This window comes from Crocuta crocuta, unplaced genomic scaffold (assembly GCF_008692635.1).
Source record: "Crocuta crocuta isolate KB4526 unplaced genomic scaffold, BGI_CrCroc_1.0 scaffold95, whole genome shotgun sequence".
In the NCBI taxonomy this organism is placed as follows: domain Eukaryota; kingdom Metazoa; phylum Chordata; class Mammalia; order Carnivora; family Hyaenidae; genus Crocuta; species Crocuta crocuta.
This window is the reverse complement of record NW_027530971.1, coordinates 2,096,255-2,109,803: the sequence shown is the minus strand read 5'-3', so window position 1 is coordinate 2,109,803 and position 13,549 is coordinate 2,096,255. Positions and strand designations below refer to the sequence as shown.

The 13,549-nt window shown below is 43.2% G+C and overlaps 1 long non-coding RNA gene across 1 annotated transcript; it reads right to left on the bottom strand.

Moving 5' to 3' along the window:
* Positions 1 to 4,731: 4,731 nt before the first annotated feature.
* On the bottom strand, positions 4,732 to 12,792 carry LOC144236184 (uncharacterized). The gene is made up of 3 exons (XR_013336439.1): positions 12,508 to 12,792; positions 7,358 to 7,628; positions 4,732 to 6,212 (listed from the first exon to the last, which is right to left on the bottom strand). It is a non-coding gene; the product is annotated as an uncharacterized LOC144236184 (long non-coding RNA).
* Between the last annotated feature and the right edge of the window lie 757 nt (positions 12,793 to 13,549).

The following is a 13,549-nucleotide window of genomic DNA, read 5'->3' as shown; positions in this document are numbered from 1 at the left end:
GGAGTTTTGTTAAGAGTCAGCAGGAGCTGAAAGACTGCTCAGTTGAGATTTCCATAGCAGAAGAAAGTTGTAGAAAACCCAAAGAGAGGAGTTTGCAGGCCAAGCCCTCTCCCTGCTTCACAGCAGCCTCCAGCCACACTATCTTGAGCAGTTCCTCACACATTCCACATTCCAGCTTCCTTACACTTGCACCTAGAAGGGACTCCCTATGCTTCCTCAGTTAGAAAATATTATTTGAGATGCCTCAAATGGTACAGCTTCTGCCTTCTAGGGAAGAATTAATCACCATTTTCTCTGTGTCCCATAGTGCTTTGCACATACCTCCACGTTGGAATATTTCGTGTGGTACATTTTTGTGAACGGCTTCTGTGGTAGTCTCCCTGGCCTAACTATGGGTTCCTTTAAAGCAAAAAGACTGTGGCTCAGCCATCTCCCTAGTTCCTGTAATTTTAGGCTGAGGCTCAGCATATAATGAATGAGTTTTTTCAAAATGCAAATAAATGGAAAACTATACCAAGATCATATAAAATTGCACAATAAGATTTATAGGTTCCCCATAATAAAGAAGTTTTCATAGCCCCAAGAAGACTGATAACAGAATTGATAATTCAGAGAGATGGTGCCAGGGGTACCCAGATGGCTCAGTCAGTTAAGTGTCTGACTCTTTGGCTCAAGTCATGATCTCAAGGTTTGTGGGTTCCAGCCCCACGTCAGGCTCTGTACCATCTGCTTGGGATTCTCTCTCTCTCCCTTTCTCTCTGCCCCTCCTCACCCTTTCAAAATGAATAAAATAAACTTCAAAAACAAAACCAAATAGATTGTGCAAAAGGGTCATTCTGGGCAGGCCAAATAAACTTTGTGCATGCTTCAGTCTGTGATTGAATTAGTTTTTCTTGATCACATGAGGAACAACTGAGACAACTTTGAAATGAAATGACCTGATTTTCTCACTTGCTTCATGTAGACTGGTGTTGATCTGGTTAATAGTAGGGTTGCCAGTCTGCCTGGGGGAGCTCAAGTTTGCACCTGCTGTCCCTGCAAACTATTTATAGTGCCCCAGTTAAGTCTCAGAAGTGTCCCAGTGTGGATGTAGATTCTTTGGCCACTCTACTAATGGAGAATGCTGTTGGCCTGAGATGTCAAATACAGAATTGGACCAAGAGATAGTTTCTTCTGAGTGGTAGAGGGCCTTCACTCTAGCTGTTCTCTGTGTCTTAGCAGTCAAGGAGGGGTAACATCTGCAGTAGATGTTAATAAGTATCTTAGAGAGAAGGAAGCTGGGGCTCAGAGAAGTTAAGTAAACTGCTCAAGGGCACACAGCAAATAAAGATCAGTGCCAATGTTAACCTCATTTTGTCTGACTCCATCTCTTGTCTACTTTGCAACATGGCTCATTATTTAAAAACTGCTTTTATAAGCAAATCCCCTTATTCTGGAATTCACTTTCCCCTGTCTGGATTATTAAGTAGTAATGTAATTCCTGCCTTGCCAGAGAAGACCTGGTTGACATCTGTTTGTTGTAAAAGATCATTATGGTCTATGAAGTTCAGTCTTTAGATTAATGTGTTGTTTCTGATATGAAATAACAAGTTTTTGTGAACAAGTGTCTCTGTTATAATTAATCTCAGCAATGATCTTTTGACTTAGGGATGATTAATATGTAATTAGGTAGGTTTAACTGGAAAACATTTAATTATTTATAATAGGGACAAGCAGGGGTGTCAGGAGTGGGGACAGAAATTAGCCACCAGAGCTAATAATGCTTTACTGTATGATTATTTCAGCATTGAGGATCACATTTTTACATGCAATAGCAAAAAAAAATTGGAAACAACCTATAGTCCAAACTACATCCATATAAGGGAATAGTATACAGCTGTTGTAATAAGTAGTAGTTGGTTATAGATACTTACCGACGTGGAAAGATAGATCCAAACGGCAAAAAGTAGGTATAAAGAGATATACGTTATGATTTATTAAAAACGACAGTGCATATCCTAAAAATGTCTGAAATATATCTCATTATTTCTACTGTCAAAATTATGGGTGGTTTTCAGGGCATCTAGGTGGCACAGTCAGTTAAACATCTGACTCTTGATTTCGGCTCTGCGCTGAATGTGGAGCCTGCTTGGAATTCTCTCTCCCTTTCTCGGCCCCTCCCTCCCTCACATTCTCTCTCTCAAAATAAAGGATGCCTGGGTGGCTCAGTCAGTTAAGCATTAAACCTCAGCTTAAGTCATGATCTCACAGTTCATGAGTTTGAGCCCTGCATCAGGCTCTGCATTAACAACTCAGAGCCTGCTTTGGATTCTCTTTCTCCTTTTCTCTCTGACCCTCCCTCTCCCAAAATAAATAAACATTTAAAAATAAACAAACAAACACACAAACAAACAAAAGAAGGAAGGAAATCCTGCCATATTCAAAACATGGATGGCACTTGAAGAAGGCATTATGCTAAGGGAAAGAAAGATGAATACTGTATGATATCACTTGTATGAGGCATATAAAACAGTCAAATATGTAGAAGCAGAAAGTGGGGCGCTCGTTACCAGGGGCTGGGAGAAGGGGAAATGGAGAGTTGGTATTGGGTTATGCAAGATGGTTGAATTCTAGAATCTGCTGTATAGCCTTGTACCTGTAGCTTACATTACTATAATTATGCACCTAAAAACTTGTTGAGGCTAGATCTCATGTTAAGTGTTTTTATCACAATTAAACAATGCTGACAACATAAATAAACATTAATTTTTTTTTTTTTAAATAAAGGGGTGCCTGGGTGGCTCAATCAGTTGTGTCAGACTTCAGCTCAGGTCATGATCTCACATGATCTTGTGGTATTAGAGTTCAAGCCCCGTGTTGGGCTGTGTGCTGACAGAGCCTGGAGCCTGCTTCGGATTCTGTGTCTCCTTCTGTCTCTGCTCCTCCCCTGCTCACACTGTTTCTGTCTCTCTCTCTCAAAAATAAATAAACATTAAAAAATTTTAAAATAAAAACCACTAACAATGACAAATAAAAGCATGTGTGTCCCTCAGGACATAGCTGAACCCTCCACCATTATCTACAGGATACCTCTCTTCTGAGGCTTGGAGGCTTATATTGCTCAGGTAAAGAAATGCCTATTACTGGGAACAGTATGACAGGTTTTCCCTGATGAGATTTTCTTGAGTCAATGAAAATCAATGGGATTTTCTGGAATTTTGCATTCCTATGTTGCAGGTGAAGAACTGATTTTGAGAACTTCTGCTCTTATAGAACAGGCTGCTGTTCCAGAGAACTCTTTAGGAGAATAGGAACTAATAATGGGAATAAAGTGTAGGTGTGAATTTAAGCATAGGAGAGGAAAGCAAGCTGACACAATTTCCCTTGCCTTTGAGGTTAGGAATCTTGAGGTTATTTATACAGTTAGCTCCTGGAGAAAGCATTTGTTGGAAAAATAATCTATTGTACCTTAAAATGAATGGCTGCTTTGGGCCATCCCATTTATTAGCTACCATTTACCAAATATTTCCAATGTGCCAGACCCCACACTGAGTACTTTGCAGACACCATCTCATTTAATCCTTGTAAGCACCCCATAAGGTAGGTCTTTTATCTTCATTTTGGGTAATGAGGAAACTGAAGCTTGTGGAGGTGAAATATGTTGGTCAAGGTCACACAGCTTGTGAGTGGCAGAGCTCCAGAAATCTATGCTCTTAACCACAGTGCTACTTTGCCACCAGAATTAAAAGGAAAAAGGAATTGAAGGAGAGGTCAGAAGGGCAAACCTGAAGCCCTGGACACCTGACAAGGACATTGGACCAGCTAGAACTTTGTGTCCCTCTCAGTGATTCAAGAAGTCAATGCTTGTTGTCCACCCATGGTCATATCCTTTAGATTCTTTAGTGGGAATAGGATGTGCTGTTGTATGATGGGATAGAAAACTTATGGACTTTGGATCTATATCTATTGGTTCAAGTTTCATCCGTGCAAATTATGTGTGCATAGGTAAGCTCCTTCTCATGCCCTGTGTTTGTCATAGGCGAATGGGGTGGCTCAGTGAGGAGAATAGGTGTAAAAGTACCTGACACTGGCTTTGGCAGATGTATTAGCCAGGCTATGCTAGGCCATGCCAAGTTAACAAATCCCTTATTATTTTTCATAATAAAATCCCATTTTTCTCTTCACATGAAGCCTCATCCTAGTTACACCACCCTCCTCATCTTGTGGCTGTGTTGTCTGTTGCCTTCAAGTCACCACAGTAGGTAACAGAAAACTGAAAGAGGCACCCCAGCTCCACACTGCCCCAGCCCAGACGTGGGACAAGTCATATCAGTTCACAGTCCATCGGCCAGTACTGGACGCCCAAGCCCCAGCAATCACAAGGAAGGCTGGGAGAGAGAGGGGATACCTGGGTAGTTAGTGCAGAGACTTGTTTCATGAGGTGAAGGTTTCCTTCTTTCTTACTTCCTAATGAATTTTTTGGAATTAAAATTGACACACAAATCTAAAGCTTAGTCAGAAAGCTCTTTGGTTCTAATTGAGTGGATTCATTGTCTTTCATAGCATACATCTACACTGTGCACAAGGAAAAAGTGAGTGAATTATTTTGATCATTGAACACACTTACATTGTTTAATGGGAAAAATCCAGAATTAATAACAATACCACGTTTTGGGAAACTATTGAAATGGACTGAATGTCTCTCAGGGAAAGAAAGAAATATCTTAATCTGGTGTGTGTACATGTATTTTATTTTTTATATTGCATTATAGACCATTAGAACTAAAATTACCATGGGGCACCTTGGTGGTTCAGTAGGTTAAGCATCTGACTTCAGCTCAGGTCATGATCTTATGGTTCCTGAGTTCGAGCCCCACGTCAGGCTCTGTGCTGACAGCTCGAAGCTAGAGTCTGCTTCAGATTCTGTGTCTCCCTCTCTCACTGCCTCTCCCCTGCTTGCTCTCTCTCTCTCTGTCTGTCTCTCAAAATTAAACGTTTAAAAAAAAAAGAGCTAAAATGACTCTAGCAATTGTTTGCTTGTGCATTCTTATCTCACCTTTTTCCACAGGATTTGAAGCAGTACCTTAGAAATGACAAACTACTGTAACAGTTGGTTCTTCATGCTTCTTGTATCCTACCACCAATCATTGTCTACCCTGGTACCTAACAGGTCTTTTTAAATGCAAAGCTGATCAAGCCATGCCTACTTTAAAAGAAAACAGTTGAGCATCTGACTCTTGATTTTGGCTTAGGTCCTAATCCCAGGGTTGTGGAATCGAGCCCCATGTCAGACTCTGCCCTGAGTGGAGCCTGCTTAAGAGTCTCTCTCTCTCCTGCCTTCCTTCCCTACTTGTGAGTACACATTCTCTCTCTACAAAAAAGAAGAAGGAAAGAAAAAAATTCAAAGACTTTACTCTGTCCCCCCACCCAAATCCTTAGCCTAACTGAACAGCCTGCTGTGATCTACCTTCCCATCCTGTACTGTCAATCTGGCCAAGCTGGAACTATGCTTCCCAGAATTCCCTTCCCTGTGTAATTCTGGGTGAAAATTGGCCATGACAGATGTCCACTACTAACATGAAGAAAGTATGTCCTATGTACCAGGCACCGGTCCAAAACCCTTGTACGTACTCATTTATTCTTGGCAATGATCCTAATGTTATTCCCATTTTACAGATATAGACACAGTGATTAAGTCCCTTGCCCAAAATCACCCAGTCAGTATTTGGACTCAGATTCTGTGACTCTATAGCCCATGCTTTTCATTATCACTATCATTAGGTGCTATTGAAGCTTTAACAGAGCTTTTGGAAATTTTTCTGTATGGAAGAGACTCAGAGATGACCTGTTTTTGTATGGATATGATAACTGGAATTTTTAGTCATCTCTTTACTAGCTTGGGGATAAAGCTGAACCTCCAGAGGACAAAGCTGATAAAAACTCAAGAAAATTATTTATATTCCATTGGTGCTTGTAAAAGTGAGTGGCTAACATTTGTCTGGCGCACAATTAATTAGAGCTTTTCTTCAGATCAAAGGGTCTCATCAGGTATGCCATGGTATGATCAGAATGGAAGAGTTTTGCTTGCTGTAGTAACAAATGACTCCCAAATCTCTTAAAACAGAAGACATTCATTCCTTGCTCAAGCTTTATGGTTATTGAGGGTTGGCTGTGGCTCTACTTCATACAGTCTTGACTTTGGTATCCAGGGTGATCTGTAACTTTGCTGGCCACTGTGATAAAGAGAGAGAACAAGGCAGTTATACTCTGGCTCTTAAAGATTCTGCTTGGAGGTAGCATGTCACTTCTGCTCCCATCTCATTGGCCAAAGCAAGACACATGGCTGTGTATGGGTTCACATACATTTCTGCAAGGGTCAGTAGTTTGGGTGACCCTCAGTCAGTCAGTTTACCATGAGACACGGCTCCCTTAGCCACACGGTTGATGGGCAGAAGCCGGGGTGACCCAAACCCTCTAAAGATCATATTTGGCCACAGCTAACCTTTCATGTTTACTCCAGTGCTTTATCTATTTCCGCACCATGAACTAAAACCAATTGGGAGTATTGACTTTGATTGTCTCACCGAATTCCCGCAAGAATTAGGGCACCAGGGCACCCTCAGGTGGAGCCCAAATCTAAAATTTGGGATTTTAGCCTCCATACCCAAGGTTTTGTTGGCTGTCATAAGGGACACTGTGAATAGGTCAGCAGAAGCTATGACCTGGGGAGCTAGAGTTCAGGCTCTTCTGCTCCACTGGCCTCTGTATATATCTTCGCCTGGGTTGAACTGGCTCGTTGACAGAGCCGGCAGTGACCGCACAGGCTCAGAGATAACCAAGGAGAGTGTTGAGCACAAACATGCTGCAGACTGTATTTTTTCTTATTATTAAGGCTCTGGAGACAAGAACATGACAACATTTTGGCAGCTGGGACTGTGGCCATGTGTGGGGAGAAAGTGATTTGCATGAGCAATGCAAAACCACCTGGTTTATTGCAACTGACGCTGAACAAGTTAAATGAATCAAATCCCCAGTTGGATACCAGAAGAAGCTAACTTACGTGTGTGCGTGCGCACACACACACACCATGGAGCTCCTGCAAGGAAAAAAAGAACACCACAACTACCTAACACTCAGTTCTATACAAATAAACAGTATACTAAGGAGCCTTTTGTCCTCTTGCTGTCACTCCCTGGCCTTGTTTTCCTGAGCTTGTCTAAATCATCTTACCCTGGCAGCCCTGTGACTGGGCTTCCCCTCCCCAAGCCCAACCACCCCTCTGTGGGCCCTCTGGAAGGTTGTGCTCAGTGGTACAAAGGAGCCCCAGGAATGGGAGTGCTTGTCCTCTAACCATCAGCAATGAGAACATTCCACCAACCTTCCTGATTGCAGAATCCTGGGTCCCACTCTGGACTATCACCAAATCCCTGGTGGATTCTTCTGCAAACTGAAGTTTCCAAACCATAGACTTAGATAGCCAAATGCTGCATATGGATCTGTCAGACTCTTGCAATCCCTCAGCCTCCCAGGATTCCTCCTCTCTCCTGGCCAAGTACTCCAGTGAAGACGTATCCCAGGGATGCTTTTCTTTACTGAAAAGGCCATCACCGCCTTGGGTTACAGGCTGACATGGTCTGGGAGAGACAGGGCTGTGTGTCAGAGGATTGGAAAAGAGAGAGCATGGTTGGCAAAGTCATAGGGAAAGAACACTTAGTAGGAAACTGAAGACTTGATTTCAAGACTGGGTTCAGTTACTAATCTTGATAATTCTGAGTTTACTTGGGCTCTCTTTGTTCTTTTATTTACTGAACAAACATATATTAAATGCTTACCATACGTTAATTCTAGTTTGGCTGCTGGGGATAGAGTAGTTATGGTAGCCAGCCTTCAAGATAGCCCCCAGTGATCCCAGTTTTCTTTCTTTTTTTATTAGTTAATTTATTTTAAGAGAGAGAGAGAGTTGGGGAGGGGCAGAGAGAGAGAGTCCCAAGCAGGTCCTGCACCACCAATGCAGAGCCCAATGTCGGACTTGAACCCACAAACCATGAGATCATGACCTGAGCTGAAGTCGGATGCCTAACTGACTGAGCCACCCAGGTGACCCCCCACCCCATTTTTTGATAGTCACAATCTTGTGTGGTCCCCTCCTGCAGTGAATAGGAATGACCTGTGTAAACAACAGGATATTGTAGAGATGACAGTCTGTGACTTCTGTGGCCTAGTCAGAAAGACAGAGGCATCTGCTTTGCTTTCTTTTGGATTGCTCACCCTGGGGGAAGCCAGCTGCCCTATTGTAAGGATGCTCAGGCAGCTTGGAGAGGCCCATGTGGGAAGAAACCGAGGCCTCCTACCAATAACCAGCACCATATGAGTGATCCATTTTGGAATAAATCCTTCAGCATCAGCCAAGCCTTCAGATAGCTGCAGTCCATCAGACATCTTGATTGCAATGTCATGAAAGACTTCTATCCAGAACCACCCATTAAGCTGCTTCAGAATTCCTGACCCACAGAAACTGTGGATAATAAATGTTTATTATTTTAAGCTACTCTGTTTTGGGGTAATTTGTTAAGCAGGGATAGAGAGCTAATACAGTAGTGAGCTGGAAATTCAAGATGTACCCTATTATAGATACAGAAATGCTGATGCATAGGAGCACATGTACCCCAATGTTCATAGCAGCACTCTCAACAATAGCTAAAACATGGAAAGAGCCTAAGTGTCCATCAACGGACGAATGGATCAAAATGTGGTTTATCTATACCATGGAATACTACATGGCAATGAGAAACAATGAAATCTGGCCGTGTGTAGCAACATGGGTGGACCTTGAGGGTGTTATGCTGAGCAAAATAAGTCAGGCAGAGAAGGACAAATACCATATGTTTGCACGTATAGGAGGATTAGGAGGAACTTGACGGAGGAACAAGGGGGAGAGGAAGGGGGGAAATGGTGGGGGAAAGGAAGAGAGGAAAACCATGAGAGACTCTTGAATGCTGACAAAAACTGAGGACTGATGGATGTGGGGGGGAGGGGGGGATGGGCATGGAGGAGGGCACTCGTGGGGATGAGCACTGGGTGTTATGTGGAAACTAATTTGACAATAAACTATTTAAAAAAAAAAAAAGATGTACCCTATTATACCCTCCTGAAGAGTATAGTCTAGTTGGGTGGAGATGAGGAGGATGGATAGACAAAAGTAAACCAAGTGAATAAATAAGTATAAATAGTGGTAAGTACGATGAAAGAAGCAAGCAGGGTGTTGTGCTGAGATAGATTATATGATGGGCCAGCTCCATTCGATAGAGTGGGCAGAGGGCACCTCCCCAAAGAGCTGCTGCTGAACCAGCCCCCGAAGGCTCCTGTGGTGCCACCTTGCACCCAGATACAAAGGCTCCACTTTAAGGATGACAGGGCATCCCTGCCTGCCCCTGACTCCTCATCTCTTTTTTCATCATGCAAACTTTTTAATTTACAGAAAACTTTAACAGTTTTTGTGGGCTTAAATGTGGCATATACCACATTAACAGTAGCATTACACTTCATTCCTTGAAGATGTGCTTATCTTCACTCGAGCTGTCAGCACCGTTCCGATTTCTGGTCCAGTCTACTCTTGTTTCTCTTCACAATGTACACAAAGTAGGCAAGGATCTCTTTTTCATTCGTGGGTATGTTCCTGAAGTCTCAGCTGACAGTTTCTGCTAATTGGCCCCTATTGAATCATGGTCTGCCCTGCAACTTGTGGTATCGTTTATAGCAAGGTCAAGAAGTAAACTTCTAACCTTGTCTCAACCATGGTTGGATGGGGTCTCTTGGTTGTACCAATTTAGCTTATTCCTCCACTTTGTAGAGGGGGACCAGCACCATCATATGGGATCTTGGAGGCCATGGCTTGGGGTTTGCCCTTTATATTGACAGGAGCAGGAGTCTCTGGTGGGATTTACGCAGCAAAGCAAAATGATCTAATTTATTCTTTGAAAAGTTCACTCTGCTTATTCTCCAGGTCTGTCCTCTCCAAGTCTCAGGTTTCTAATTTGTAAAACAGGAGTCTGAGATAGAATTTTCCACCCTGCTTATCCCCACAAAAGGCTCTCCTTTCCAGGCTAAACATTTCAGTTCTTTCCACCGTCTTTCACACTGGCCTCTTCACAAGCTTGGTTATTCTCTGTGCAATTTAATTGTGGTCTTGTCCTCTGGAATTGGGGCACTTCAGACCCAGCCCAACACTCTATCCATGGTCCATCCAACCTGTGGTAGAGCAGGGCTGTCCATCCCCTCATAATATCAGTTCTGACATGTGTTAACAGGCATGGTTTCACTGCAGAAGTTCTTTGCTGCTACTCTGAAGGTGAATTGTATGAAGTCACTCTTTGCCACTCTGCAGCTGTTCCCCCTGACACCCCTTTCCCTGTCATCACACATTCTCCCTGCAGTTGGCAACACCAGGACAGAAAAGACAAGGAGGTCCTTGCAGGGCACCTCCTCTGAGATGATCTTCTGGCAAGAGATGGCCTAATTAGGATTCCAGGCACCATCTCTTCAAGAGGGGCATGTTCTTTTGAAAAGTGGCTACAGACATGAACATTGCATTAGAAACATTGAGGACTTGAATCTTAGTTCCAAAGAGAACGATCTGAGAATGGCGCTGCAGATGGGTCTGAAACCCGATGGGGAGTTCTCATACAAAGGGTCGGTTCTGCCTGGAGTTCAGAGAAAAGATCACACTAGCTAATTTAGATAGGAATGATAACTATCCAACTGGGGTAACAGATAAGTGCTTCCAGAAACAGCCTCTTTAGGCAATGAAGCCTCAAATGGCTGCCTTCAGAGGGAAGGGGGAAATGGTAGAAGACAGAGAAGAATTTAGGTCAGCCAGAATGGGGCCCCAAAAAGTCAAGTTCAGAAATAATTTAACAGATAGGGATCCAAAGAATATGTGGTTTGCCTGACAAATGACATTCACTTTGAAAGTGAAAATGAAATTGGGGAAAGCAAAATTGCTGCATAATGGGTCCCGGAGATTGAAGAGAAATGATACCAGGGGAGAAAGGAGTTGTAAAGCCTTCCTAGTTAAGCATGAAATTGGAATGAATGAATTTTGGCCCATAAAGGGTCAGGTGAAGATCGCACAGATAATGGCTTAATCCCGAGCAGCTCCAAAACGGTGTTCATTAGCAGAGGATCTCAAGCCCTCGACAGGCGAGCCTGACCAGCCTCACGCTGTCTTCTCTCCAGCCTGCTCGTTCTGGGTGGACCTCTTTAACAGAACAAGACCACTTAATTCAACAGTTAAGCCAAGGAATGATGGAAAAAGACTTCTACCCTGAATGTCAAGGGGCCTCGAAAGAGCTGGGTGGTGTGTGAGGGGGGAAAGATGATGCACATGGAAACCAAAGAAGCACTGTGGGGCTGGCAGAATCTCATCCTTGCAAATAATGATCCTTGGCCACCTAGCAAAAGGCACATGGACTACTGCCTAGGGACATCTGGGTTTTGTTCCTGGCCTAATGAACGGACTCTCTGTGAGATTGTTAGACCAGACACTTCATCTCTGTGAGACTCCTTTTATCCACTTCCAGACAAGCATAATCATATCTGTTGACCCTCTTCTCCTTCACAGAAATAGAGGTTTGCACAGTGTGCTCATCAGCATTGACTCCTCATTAACCTTCACAGTAGCTCTACAGGGGGCATGATTGCCTCCATCATATGGATGACCAACTGAGGCCCAGAAATGTTAAACATCTTGTCCAAGGTACAAACCTAAGCAGAAGAACCAAGACTAGAACATAAATAATCCAATTTCAAATACAGGGCTCTTTCTGTGACCCCACAACCATCTACTGAACAAGAGAGAAAATTATGAGTGGTTCTTCTGGGACACAGTAATTATGGTAAAGAGCGTGGTTTTTGGAAGAAGTCAGCTTACATTCGAATTCCAGCTTTGTCACTTTCTAGTGGCGTCACTCAGTCACACAAACCTTAGTGTCTTTGTTTATAAAATAGGAATCAAAACAGTGCCTCAGCCATGAGATTGCTGTGAATTCAGTGTCCACAGAGTGTTTGGTGAATCATATAGCAAGTGCTCAGTGAATGGAAGCTTGCTGTCATAGCCAGGCATGGTGCCATGTTGCTGGAAACCTAGATGGGAGAGGGATTAGGAGGGACGGCTCTGAACTCAGATGACATGGGTTTGCATTCTGACTCTGTCATTTATTACATCAGGGACCTTAAAAATTGCTTAACTTTTCTAAGCCTCAGTTTTCCCATCTGTAAAACATATACATAGCTACATGTCTCATATCATTGTGAGAATTAAGTGAGATATTTGCAAGAGCACCTGGCACAGTGTGGACACACCAAAATTATTCTCCGTGGTAGCATTAGTCCATCATGGCCGTGGATTAATGATCAGAAAGAAGGGCTAGGGCTTTATAAAAGTGAATAGTTTCAGAAATCAGTACCCATAAAGTGAATTCAGAGTGAAACATGGAATTATTGGGTCCTGAAGAGTGTTTCTTCACAGACCTTGAATTATACTTGCGTTTTGGTGTCCTCTTAATCCCAGTATGTATCCTTTCTCATGCTTTGTAGCGAATACTGTCTCATCACTGCCTGCAATGGCTGTTTGGAATTCTTGGTATCCTCCATTGTTTTCATTTTCAACTCAATCCATTAGTTCATCCACTCACTTCTTCCTTTCCTCTTACATTCATTCATCTTCAGTTCACCCTTCAATTTCAGAGACATTTCTTGTGTATCTCCTTTAGGTCAGGCAATGAATCATGGTCATACCACTCCAGAGCCAAAAATGTCCTGGAGGACATGAGATATGTGTATAAATGCCAAAATACAAGGGAGATCATTGTGGAGGGATGGCTGGTTAAATTAAAGATACACAGGGAGACAGAGCTCATAGCCATCTGGAAGGGGAATCATGAGGGGAGGGGCACTGGGCTAGATTTAGGTGGGGAAAGGATGCTCCAAGTGAAGAACCAGCACTCAGTATGCTTAGGGAAGAGGTGTTACCTGGTCTCACATGGTGGAGTGATGACTTCCTGGTTTTCTGGGCTCTGAGCCCTGTTATGGGTAGCCCTGTCAAGTATGGGGGGAGAGAAAAGGGGGGTAAGTATGTAGGGAGTGCAAGGAGCAGGGAATCCAGGAGTCAGACAGACATAGGTTCACATCCCATCTCCACATCACACATGCTAAATAGCTTTGCTTCTTGGAGCCTCAGTCTTTCCATCAGTGATATGGAAATAATACAGCTTTTCTGACAGTGGGGCTGTGGGAGCCCTGGTGGAATAATATATGTGAAAAAAATTTCTCTGACAAGACACAGGTCTCACATTGGAATGGAAGGTAGGATGTCACTTTTATTGCCAACCTACAGGAGTAGGTTCACCAGTAGTGCTACCAGCCCCCCATGACACTGTCCAAGAGTTGGTCCCCAAAGGATCTCATCTTACTTTTCCTGTGGTAACTGACCTGTCATGCAGAGTACACACCAGTGGAAACTCTACATGGTGAAGTCAGCTTTGGAGATGCAAAATGATACTTTCTGCTTGTG